This window comes from Capra hircus, chromosome 14 (assembly GCF_001704415.2).
Source record: "Capra hircus breed San Clemente chromosome 14, ASM170441v1, whole genome shotgun sequence".
Taxonomy (NCBI): Eukaryota; Metazoa; Chordata; class Mammalia; order Artiodactyla; family Bovidae; genus Capra; species Capra hircus.
In genome coordinates, this window is record NC_030821.1 from 1,526,859 (window position 1) to 1,540,007 (window position 13,149).

At 40.9% G+C, this 13,149-nt stretch overlaps 1 long non-coding RNA gene across 1 annotated transcript in view; it reads left to right on the plus strand.

Moving 5' to 3' along the window:
• The window catches only part of LOC106502871, a 122,083-nt gene that overhangs the window by 68,703 nt on the left and 40,231 nt on the right, over positions 1 to 13,149 (plus strand). The window contains exon 3 of the long non-coding RNA XR_001296542.2: positions 2,427 to 2,609. This is a non-coding gene — a long non-coding RNA (uncharacterized LOC106502871). The remainder of the gene's footprint in view (positions 1 to 2,426; positions 2,610 to 13,149) is intronic.

Here is a 13,149-nt window from a genome sequence, read left to right on the forward strand (position 1 = left end):
TCTGTGTCCCAAGTTCTCTTAGAAATCAATCAGTCCATCTCTCTACCTACCTACCTCTCTTTTCACCTATTCATCTATTAATCTAATATTTAAATGTATTCACAACTCTTAGAATACAAAATTGTCAAAGAAGATAGTATTTCAACTCCAAATGGTCTTGAAAAAATTTCTGTCCCAAAGTAGATCCAGAGTTATAGAATCTTGAGTCTTTTCAATTAGGTTGGGCTTACTCTATTCTCCAAAAGGCTAGATCATTCCTTCTTCTGAAAGATGACTGAAGGTCTTAGGCATATCAGGTTCAAAGTTCAGCAAATAGGGAAAATGTAGTTGCAGCCATAACGCTTATAGAAAAAGAGAAAAACGAATGTTAGATTGAACACAGAAATAGATATTAATGACCTATTAAACTTCTGTAATACTGAACCTCATAATTTCATCACCTCCCTTTACCATACAAATCTTTGTATATCAGTCTTTTAAAAATAAGATTAGATCCTTTAGTTTTTTAAAATATATTTTCTCTTTTCCTTTCATAGTACTTTGTTTATGCATAGAAATAAATTTAACTTGTTTTATTAAAAAGTGAATGCATTGGTCACTTAGTCGTGTCTGACTCTTGGTTACCCTATGGACTATATGTAGCCCACCAGGCTCCTCTGTCCATGCAGTTTTCCAGGCAGGAACACTGGAGCAGGTTGCCAGTCCCTTCTTCAGTGGATCTTCCTGACCCAGGGATCAAAGTCAGGTCTCCTGTACTGCAGACAGATTCTTTACTGCCTGACCCACCAGGGAAGCCCTTATTAAAATATGCTATTAAATTAAAATTGCTAACAAATAAACTCTTAAAATATGTTCAGCCTTACCTCTGCCTTTCTCGTATTTGTGATTTATACCTAACTACTTCCTGTATCAGTCCTGAGTTTTGGGAGATATTTACAAAAGAGATTCAGTTCAGTTCAGTTCATTTCAGTCGCTCAGTTGTGTCTGACTCTTTGCGACCCCATGAATCACAGCACGCCAGGCCTCCCTGTCCATCACCAACTCTCGGAGTTCACTCAGACTCACGTCCATTGAGTCCGTGATGCCATCCAGCCATCTCAGCCTCTGTCGTCCCCTTCTCCTCCTGCCCCCAATCCCTCCCAGCATCAGAGTCTTTTCTAATGAGTCAACTCTTCGCATGAGGTGGCCAAAGTACTGGAGTTTCAGCTTTAGCATCATTCCTTCCAAAGAAATCCCAGGGCTGATCTCCTAGGCACCTTTAAATTTTTCTTAGTACTAGCTCAACAGGTTGTTATCCCCCTTTTCTTATTTTCCTTTATAACCCTTTTCTTGGATACCTAATGCATATCTTTTAGCTCAGCTTCAGTAAAATCAGTCATCTACTCTTTATATGTAAATCTTTGTCTTGACCTGTGTTGTTTAGTTACTAAGTCTTCTCTGACGCCATGGACTGTCACCAACCAGGCTCCTCTGTCCATGTGATTTCCCAGGCAAGAACACTGGAGTGGGTTGCCATTTCCTTCTCCAGGGGATCTTCTCAACCCAAGGATCGAATCTTGGTCTGCTGCATTTTAGGCAGATTCTTTACCACCGAACCACTGGGGAAGCCCCCTTGAGCTATGCAGGAGCTGAGTGCTTAATCATGTCAGATCTGGAATTCTACTGTCTGAGTTTGAATCGATGTTATACCATTTGCGAGGTATGGGCAAGTTAGAGATCCTTTCCAAGTCTCCGTTTCCTCATCAATGGAATAAGGGTTGTGATAGCACTTAGTGCATAGGATTTTTTTGAGATTAAATAAGATAAGATAGATAAATGTAAGTGTAGGTGAACTATATGAGTCATAGGCACTGGATACTTGTCATTTAATTGTTGATGCTCTTGCTGTTATCGCCCGTGTTTCTCGGGCTCTCTGGGGTTTTGCATCGTGTTTCTTGTTGGAGCTTTGCAGTTGTATCATACTACAGTGCTTTAAGAGAAGTTACACATCTGTTTGGAGTACCAGTTACTATAACTGTTATGTTACATAATATGACTTATGATCTCCTCCTGCTCCCTCCTTCTGGTAACTTTAATAACGCCTGGCTTCCCATGACCACAAGCAACACACACACACACACAGATTTCCCGTCCCATTTCCTCATCTTAGCACAGGCAGTGTAACCCACCTGGTCATGCAGTCCTGTAGTAACTAACATAACAGAATCTACTTGAATGCATTTCAGAGCAGGAAGATTCTTTGGACCACACTACTCACCATAAGATATTGAGTAGCACCTAGATGGCTGTGTGAGAACAGTAGATTTTCCCTGAAATCAAGTTGCAGATGCAAGCTTGTGGTCAGAAATAGAATGCCTGCTCTTAGGAAGCAGGTGGGAATAAGTGTGTCCTGATAAGCACCTGATGCGTCATGGATGTGTTCACAGCTGAATCCAGTTTACCTGGAGAAGGGGTGAAGCTGAGAAGTTCAGTCTAGCCGCTCAGTCATGTCCGACCCTTTGCGACCCCATGGACTGCAGCATGCCAGACCTCCCTGCCCATTGCCAACTCCTGGGGCTGGCTGAAACTCATTTGAAGCTGAGAAGACTGGAAGACAATTGGCGTTTTCAGTATGTAAGCTTGTTGAATAACATGAAATCGTGAACTTTTACATTGCATCTTCCTTATGTAGTTTGGGGTCTGAGGTTTCTAAAACTGTTAAAATAGTCTGGGCATTTAGGTGACGTAAACTAAAAGACTGCAAGTAAAGAGAAAGGCCTCTGGATCCTAAGGTCTTAGCTTTGAAGGAGACATTTTCTCTATTCTATTAATTGGTGACTGTCAAACTTTAATGGAAGCATTGTGGATGGCTCAGAAATTCTGCTGGAGACTGTGCTGGCTGACATTTTTCATTATTTATATATCTCATTATTGGAATAGAGTTGAACCTTCTTATCCTTTTAAGAATTTGTTGAAGTCCTTGATTTACTGATAACCTGGATCTTTTCAGGGGTGACTTAGCCCTGAAGCTGCTCCGCAGTGTTTTGACTCAACATTCCCTTTAGCTTGTACAAGAGAATTGCTTGCAGAACTTTTAGAAGTAGAATTATTCTTGCCGTATCAATTTTTGTTTTATTGCTAATGAAATTGCATATAGAATAATTTATATGAATTATAGCCATTGTCTACCTCTTAGAGAAATTTGTTCTATTCTTGCTTTTATAGGCTTTTTTTCTCATGTCAATGGCAATATATTCAGAGAATTCATTTGTTAGTCAAGGTTATATGCTATTATCTGTGAAATACTCTTTCTCTTTGTTTTATATTTTATTTGAAATTATTTGTTGTGATCAAAACAGAATGGGTATGCTAAAAATTCCAGCAGTACAGACAAGCTTATAATGAAAAGCTCTATCCTTTATACTCCCTTGTCAGAAACAATCCTTTTCAACTGTTATTATTAGATCTTTTACTGGATAATCCCATGCATCTATAAGGTAGTTCTTGAAATATCACCTTTGGAAATATCAACTCTATTGACTCCACTAGGGAAGATTGGTATTTAACTCATATTTTTCAATCCCTTCCTCTTTTCTCAATCATTGTTATTGGTATTATTAATTATCTTTTATTAGCTCCTTTTATAACTTTAAGCATTATTTGTCAACTTATACTTATTATTCCTCAAATTCAGACAGTGACTCTTCTCTGGTGACTCAGATGGTAAAGAATCTGCCCGTAATGCTGGAGATCTGGGTTCAGTCCCTGGGTCAGGAAGATTCCTTGGCAAAGGGAATGGCTACCCTCACTCCAGTGTTCTTGCCTGGAGAATCCCATGGACAGAGCTGCCTCACAGGCTAAAGTCCATGGGGTTGCAGAGAGTCAGACATGACTGAGTAACTAACACTTTCACTTTCATAACATTAAGCATTATTTATCAACTTACACTTATTATTTCATCAAAATCAGATAGTAACTCTTCTTGGCTTTGCACTAATATGAGACATAATTGTTAGTGCCCTTATCCTTCCTCTCCTAATTGTGCCATCTATAGCTTTACTTTCACATTATTATTATTAATAATATTTATATTTGATTTTGCAAGCATAATGGGGTCTTTCACTGTTAATCTAGAGGTTGACTTGAGGTAATTACCCTATGCTTTGCCTACATCCAGATAAATATTTCATGTATTGTCTATATTTAAATAAATACTTTAGGATCTTTCATATATTGATTCTAAATAAATTTTATTTTAATATTTTTAGTTTCAGAATCATCACTACTTGCTAGAATTCCTTCCTAAAGTCCCACTGTTAATACTTCATGGTTAGAAAAAGAATATCACCAAGATTAAGGACAAATGGATTCGCTTTTTTTTTTTTTTTTGGATGTACCACAGCAACATGTGAGATCTCAAGTCCCTGACCAGAGACTGAACCCACTCCCCTGCAGTGGAAGTTCAGAGTCAACCACTGGGCTGCCAGGGAAGTCCCTGGGTTAGCTTTTCCAACCCTTCATAAATTTCTGTAAATCATGCCACACTGTCATTGACTTCTTATAACAAACATGAGTTTTTCATAAACTGTATTTCTGTGTTGTTTCTTGTGGCTTTCTTTAGGAAGAATTTCTTCCTCAGTTCATTTCAGTTCTGTTCAGTTGCTCAGTAGTGTCCAAATCTTTGCAACCCCATGAATCGCAGCACGCCAGGCCTCCCTGTCCATCACCAACTCCCAGAGTTCACTCAAACTCATGTCCATCGAGTCAGTGATGCCATCCAGCCATCTCATCCTCTGTTGTCCCCTTCTCCTCCTGCCCCCAATCCCTCCCAGCATCAGGGTCTTTTCCAGTGAGTCAACTCTTCACATGAGGTGGCCAAAGTATTGGAGTTTCAGCTTTAGCATCAGTCCTTCCAATGAATACCCAGGACTGATCTCCTTTAGAATGGACTGGTTGGACCTTCTTGAAGTCCAAGGGACTCTCAAGAGTCTTCTCCAACACCACAGTTCAAAAGCATCAATTCTTTGGCGCTCAGCTTTCTTCACAGTCCAACTCTCACATCCAAATTTCTTCTTAGAGCCTACTAAGTTCCTCTTCTCATTTGGACCTGTTATTTCCTAGACCTGCTGCACAGCTGTTATTTGCACACTTCATTCTATCAGAATCCTTGGAAAGCTGTATTTCATATCCCAAGTCTTCTTTCTCATTTTCCACTCTTATTTAAGTGGGTTTCTTGGAAAGAAATCTGGGGGCTTCCCAGGCAGCACTAGTGGTGAAGAACCCGCCTGCCAGCTCAGGAGACCTAAGAGACTGCAGTTCTGTCCCTGGGTCGGGAAGATCCCCCGGAGGAGGAAATGGCAGCCCACCCCAGTATTCTTGCCTGGAGAATCCCATGGACAGAGAAGCCTGGTGGGCTGCAGCCCACGGGGCCGCACAGAGTCGGACACGACTGAATATGCATGCACACATGCTTGGAAAGAATAGTCAATTGACGTTTTAAATTCTTGAATATCTCAAAATATTTTTGATTTGTGTTCACATCGGATTTATAATTTGCCATGGTACAGAAGTGAGCATATAATTTCACATAGAAATTGGGAATTTGCTCCATTGTCATTTAGCATTTTTAAAATTAATAATTGAAGGATAGTTGCTTTATAGAATTTTGTTGTTTTCTGTCAAACCTTAACATGAGTTAGCCATAGGTCAATGGCTCCTCCTTCTTGAACCTCTCTCCCTCCCCCTCCGCATCCTACCCCTCTAGGTTGATACAGAGTCCCTGTTTGAGTTCCCTGAGACATAGAGCAAATTCCTGCTGGCTATCTATTTTACATATGGTAATATAAGTTTCCATGTTACTCTCCCCATACGTCTCATCCTTTCCTCCTCTCTCTCCGTGTCCATAAGTCTGTTCTCTACGTCTGTTTCTCCATTGCTGCCTTGCAAATAAATTCATCAGTACCATTTTTCTAGATTCCATATATATGTGTTAGTATATGATATTTTTCTTTCTCTTTCTGACTTACTTCACTCTGTATAATAGGTTCTAGATTCACCCTCAGAAGTAAGGGTATATTACAATTTCACATAGAAAATGGAAAATTTGCTGCACTGTCATTTAGCATTTTGATGATAAGAAATCAGAGCACAGATGATTTTTGGTTGATGTTTTAGAAATGTAATTAACTTAACTAAGTAATTAATTATATTTTCAGCATGATTTGTCTGTTAAATCCATTAAACATAATTTAAATCTGTTAAATTCATTGTTAGTCTGCTAAATCCATTTAATTTATATACAAATTATAAACTTATGAATTAAATTTATATTCTGTACATTGGGGTATAGATATATAGCAGTTAACAATTTAAAAGTAATTTGGTTGAAAATAATTTGGATACACTGACTTTAGAGAACAGTATGGAGGTCACTTAAAAAACTAAAAAAGACCCAGCAGTCCCACTACCGGGCATGTACCCTAAGAACACCATAATTCAAAAAGAAACATGTACCTCAATTTTCACTGCAACACTGTTAGCAGTAGTCAGGACTTGGAAGCAGCCTAAATGTCCATTGACAGAGGAATGGATGAAAAATTGTGGTACATATACACAATGGAATTTTACTCAGTAATAAACAGGAACAAAACTGGTCACTTGCAGTGATGTAGAAGAACCCAGTCTGCCATACGGAGTGAAGGAAGTCAGAAAGAGGAAGTTAGATGTAATATATTAAAGCATATCTGTGGAATCCAGAAAGAATGGTGCAGGGGAACGTATTCGCAGGGCAGGAGTAGAGATACAGACGTGCAGAGCGAATCTGTGGACGCAGGAGGGAAGGAGAGGGTGGGCTGAGCTGAGAGAGCTGCACTGACGGATTCACCACCGCGCGTGCCTAGGCAGCTGGTGGGAAGCTGCTGGAGGCCCAGGGAGCCGGGCTCTGCGACGCCCTGGGGGTGGGATGGGGGAGACTCACGAGGGAGGGGCCGTGTGTGTACCTACAGTTGATTCACCTTGTCGTTCCGCAGAAGCGAACACAACACCGTTAAAGGAATTATCCGCCAATAAAAATAAATAAGTAATTTGGATAGCACTGAGTTTTTATGGCAAGTGTCTGGGAAGTATGTAATTTCCTCGGTTCTGTCTTGTTAAGACTCAAATTTGAAGCGACGGACCAGCGTTACAGCCCTCGGATGGACCAGTGTTATGGCTCCGTGTTACAGCTCAGTTTTGTTTAGAAAATAAAGGAAAATACATCTTTGAGGCGTGAGAGCATGCCTACCCAAAAGACGCGAAGAGAGAGAGACAAGGAGAGAGCGAGGGAGAGCGAGGGAGAGAGAGAGAGAGACAGACCCCGGCCCTTGGGCTCCTCTATTTGCGTGTGGTTTCCCGCTCCCCTGGGCCCGCCCTGTGTGAATTGCGCTGCCCAGGAGAGCTGCTTGTTCTAACTGAGGTCTGCACTCCGACCTCCCACCTTCCTTTGCCACCGCCATTCTGGATTCCTGTTTCCTATTCTAACTACCTAATAGCAAGTATTAAGCTGTATGAAACCTACTTCCTGACCTAGAGAAGTTGCTATGATTATGGTTATTGTATATTATGTTCATAGTACTTAAAATTTAATTGTAATTTTAGAATTTTAAAGTGAAAATTATTATCCTGTATTTTTAAATTTAAAAGTAAAATTAAAAAATTTTTTCACAATATACAATTTTGACACCTAGAATGTTAGGAGTAATAAGAAAACAGAGAATAATATTTAGATATAATTTTTTAAAAGCATCCACTAAGGTAAACTGTATCTATTAGTAAAGCCTCATGTTGTATCATTTAAAAGGCATAGGCTTTATTGTTCTGAAATTGAGTCTTGTGAAATGAAACTATCTCCTGCCATATCAATAGACAAGAAATGTCGCAGCTATCAGGACGTCCGGTCTCCTACTGTGCATGCGAGCTCCTCAAACTGCTATCCAGAGGATGCTGGCACCCCACCCACGCGGTGATTGCGGAGGAGCTGGGGGAATGCAGGAAGCAGCCCTCGGCCACTCCTTAGGGTGAACAGGGAAACAGGATTTGACCCCTGATGACTGTGGTGCATACTAAAGGAAAGAAGCCAGTAAACCCAGTGGCTTGCATCTTCCCCGCACACAGAGCACAAAGTTCCCTCACCCATACCTGATCTTAATGCTCAGACTGCCTGCTCCCTTTGTGGCAAGCTTGTATATTGCCTGACTCCCCCTCCAGCCTCCTTGGAGCAGTTATCTCAGAGCTACAGAGATACTGTCTCCCTGGCTTGGAGTCCTAAAAATTCCCACCAAATAAAATAACTCTCTACTTTCAGATTGTGGCTATATTTTTCAGTCAACAATCTCAAACTAGAATGCCTTTGAGGACAGGTTCTTCTGTAGAGGTCTTTTGACTTTAATAGTTCAGTGTCCATATTAAGCTTTATGTCAATGTCCATTCAGAACCCTAACCTTAAGTTCAGTTGCTCGGTAGTGTCTGACTCTTTGTGACCCATGGACTGCAGCACGCCAGGCTTCCCTGTCCATCACCAACTCCCAGAGTTTACCCAAACTCATGCCCACTGAGTCGGTGATGCCATCCAACCATCTCATCCTCTGTTGTCCCCTTCTCCTCCTGCCTTCAATTTTTCCCAGCATCAGGGTCTTTTCTAGTGAGTCAGTTCTTCGTATCAGGTGGCCAAAGTATTGTAGTTTCAGCATCAGTCCTTCCAATGAATATTCAGGACTGATTTTCTTTAGGATGGACTGGTTGGATCTCCTTGCAGTCCAAGGGACTCTCTTATCTTCTCCAACTCCACAGTTCAAAGTATCAGTTCTTCCGCGCTCAGCTTTCTTTATATTCAAACTCTCACATCCATACACGACTACTGGAAAAACCATAGCTTTGACTAGATGGACCTTTGTTGGCAAAGTAATGTCTCTGTTTTTTAATATGCTATCTAGGTTGGCCATAGCTTTTCTTCCAAGGAGCAAGTGTCTTTTAATTTCATGGCTGCAGTCACCATCTGCAGTGATTTTGGAGCCCAGAAAATAAAGTCTCACTGTTTCCACCATTTCCCCATCTATTTTCCATGAAGTGATGAAACTGGATGCCATGATCTTAGTTTTCTGAATGTTGAGTTTTAAGCCAACTTTTTTCACTTTCTTCAAGAGGATCTTTAGTTCTTTGCTTTCTGCCATCAGGGTGGTGTCATCTGCATATCTGAGGTTATTGATATTTCTCTCGGCAATTTTGAGTCCAGCTTTTGCTTCATCCAGCCCGGCATTTCTCATGATGTACTCTGCATATAAGTTAAATAAGCAGGGTGACAGTATACAGCTTAGATGTACTCCTTTCCTGATTTGGAACTAGTCTGTTGTTCCATGTCCAGTTCTAACTGTTGCTTCTTGACCTGCATACAGATTTCTCAGGGGGCAAGTCAGGTGGTCTGGTATTCCCATCTCTTCAAGTGTTTTCCACAGTTTGTAGTGATCCAACTCAATGGACATGAGTTTGAGTAAGTTACGGGTGTTCGTGATGGACAGGGAAGCCTGGCATGCTGCAATCCATGGGGTTGCAAAAAGTTGGACATGACTGAGCGACTGAACTGATCTAAACTGAACTGAACACAGTCAAAGGCTTTGACATAGTCAATAAAGCAGAAGTTGGTGTTTTTCTGGAATTCTCTTGCCTTTTCGATGATCCAATCAGTTCAGTTGGCCAAAGTATTGGAGTTTCAGCTTCAGTATCAGTCCTTCCAATGGATAGTCAGGAGTGATTTCCTTTAGGATGGATGTTGGCAATTTGATCTCTGGTTCCTTTGCCTTTTCTAAATCTAGCTTGAGCATTTGGAAATTCACGGTTCACGTACTGTTGAAGCCTAGCTTGGAGAATTTTGAGCATTACTTTGCTAGCATCTGAGATGAGTGCAATTGTACGGTAGTTTGAACCTTCTTTGGCATTGCCTTTCTTTGGAATTGGAATGAAAACTGACCTTTTCCAGTCCTGTGGCCACTGCTGAGTTTTCCAAACTTGCTGGCATATTGAGTGCAGCACTTTCACAGCATCATCTTTCAGGATTTGAAATAGCTCATCTGGAATTCCATCACCTCCACTAGCTTTGTTCGTTGTGATGCTTCCTAAGGCCCACTTGACTTCACACTCCAGGATGTCTGGCTCCAGGTGAGTGATCACACCATCGTGATTATCTTGGTCGTGAAGATCTTTTTTGTACAGTTCTGCATATTCTTGCCACCTCTTCTTAATATCTTCTGCTTCTGTTAGGTCCATACCATTTCTATCCTTTATTGTGCCCATCTTCGCATGAAGTGTTCCTTTTGTATCTCTAATTTTCTTGAGGAGATCTCTAGTTTTTCCCATTTCCTATTTCCTCTATTTCTTTGCACTGATCACTGAGGAAGGCTTTCTTGTCTCTCCTTGCTATTCTTTGGAACTCTGCATTCAAACGGGTATATCTTTCCTTTTTTCCTTTGCCTTTTGCTTCTCTTCTTTTCTCAGCTATTTGTAAGGCTTCCTCAGACAACATTGCCTTTTTGCATTTCTTTTTCTTGGGGATGGTCTTGATCACTGCCTCCTGTACAATGTCACGAACTTCCATCCATAGTTCCTCAGGCGCTCTGTCTATCAGATCAAATTCCTTGAATATATTTGTCACTTCTACTGTATAATCATAAGGGATTTGATTTAGGTCATACCTGAATGGTCTAGTGGTTTTCCCTACTTTCTTCAATAAGTCTGAATTTGGCAGTAAGGAGTTCATGATCTGAGCCACAGTTGGCTCCTGGTCTTGTTTTTGCTGACTGTATAGAGCTTCTCCATCTTTGGCTGCAAAGAATATAATCAATCTGATTTTGGTATTGACCATCTGGCGATGTCCATGTGTAGAGTCTTCTCTTGTGTTGTTGGAAGAGGGCATTTTCTATGACCAGTGCGTTCTCTTGGCAAAACTCTGTTAGCCTTTGCCCTGCTTCATTGTGTACTCCAAGGCCAAATTTACCTGTTACTCCAGGTGTCTCTTGACTTCCTACTTTTGCATTCTAATCATAGCTCATAAGAAAGAATGTGACTTTAATATTGGAGTTTGCTTGGGTGCTTGAGCGTTCACTAGTTCCTTTTCTTTAAACCATAGTGAAAGTGAAAAGCGAAAGACACTCAATCGTGTCTGACTCTTTTTGACCCCATGGAATATAGAGTCGTTGGAATTCTCCAGGCCAGAATACTGGAGTGGGTATCCTTTCCCTTCTCCAGGGGATCCTTCCAACCCAGGGATCAAACCCAGGTCTCCGGCATTGCAGGCGGATTCTTTACCAGATGAGCCAAAGGGATGCCCAAGAATACTGGAGTGGGCAGCCTATCCTTTCTCCAGCGGATGCTCCTGACCTAGGGATCAAACCCAGGTCTCCTGCATTGCAAGTGGATGTTTTACCAGGTGAGCTATCAAGGAAGCCCATAGACATATAGTACATTTTCTGCTGTGTTATGGTTCCCTTTTATTTGTGGGCATGTAGTGGGTGTTTCTTGGAAACAGCCAGGTTTTACTAAAACGTTTCTGGAAGAAAAGAAGGCATAAGCTTTAGAGCCAAGTAGACAATGGGTTCAAATAACAACTCTTCCTTGTTTTCTGTGTAAACCTGAGAATTAGTCATTATTTTTAAGTTCCTCTTTTCTCACTTATTAAGTGAATTATTCATGCCCATGGAGTTAAGAGGCTGTGTGAGAGATATAAGGCCTGACTTACTGTTGGCACCAATGTAACCTAAGCATTTTATATACATTTTCCTTTATGCATTATTCTTTTCAACAGCTTCTCACAGTAGATATTATCAAGTAGTCCAAATTGTTGGCATTCATTTATTCAAAATATTTCCTTTGAGGGCTCAGTCACTCAGTCATGTCTGACTGTGACCCTTTGGATTGTAGCCCGCAGGCCACAGTCCATGGGACCTTTCAGGCAAGAATACCGGAGTGGGTTGCTATTTCCTCCTCCAGGGGAATCTTCCTGACCCAGGGATCTAACCTAGTGTACTGCATTTCAGGTGGATTTTTTGCTTGCTGAGCCAGAATATTTCCTCATTGTCCTTTTAATGTCTTCTAGATCTGTAGTGACAAGACTTCTTTCAAAGCTGATCATGGTAATTTACATTCTATCTCTTTCTCTGGATCAGTGTAGCCCGGGGTTGACACATTTCTTTGATCTTCTCAAAGAAACAATTTTTGGCATTTTGAGTTTTCTCAATTGCCTATTTTCTGTTTCTTTCATTTCCACTCTTACATTTGTTTTTTTCCTTTTTCTATTTATTCTTGGTTTACTGAGCTTCTTCTGGCAGAAGTTTAAGAAACTAGATTTAAATTAAGCACTAAAGTTAATAATTTCTTTATATGCATGATTTCATTTGCATGTGGAAAATTCTTAAAGAGCTGGAAATACCAGATCACCTTACCTGCCTCCTGAGAAAACTGTATCCTCTGTGCTGGTCAAGAAGCAACAGTTAGAACCAGACATGGAACAACAGACTGGTTTCAAACTGGGAAAGGAGTACCTCAAGGCTGTATATTGTCACCCTGCTTATTTAACTTATATGCAGAGTACATCATGAGAAATGCTGGACTGGATGAAGCACAACCTGGAATCAACATTGCCGGGAGAAATATCAATCACCTCAGATATGCAGATGACACTACCTTAATGACAGAAAGCAAAGAGAAACTGAAGAGTCTCTTGCTCCCTGGAGGAAAAGCTATGGCAAACCTTGACAGCATATTGAAAAGGAGAGATATCACTTTGCTAACAAAGGTCTGTATAGTCAAAGCTATGATTTTTCTAGTAGTTACGTATGAATGTGAGAGTTGAACCATAAAGAAGGCGGAGTGCTGAAGAATTGATGCTTTTGAACTGTGGTGTTGGAGAAGACTCTTGAGAGTCCCTTGGACAGCAAGGAGATCCAACCAATCAGTCCTAAAGGAAATCAACCCTGACTATTCATTGGACGGACTGATGCTGAAGCTGAAGCTCCAATCCTTTGGCTACCTGACGCAAAGAACTGACTCATTGGAAAAGACTTTGATTCTGTGAAATATTGAGGGCAGGAGGAGAAGGGGGCAACAGAGGATGAGATGGTTGGATGGCATCATCAACTCAGCAGA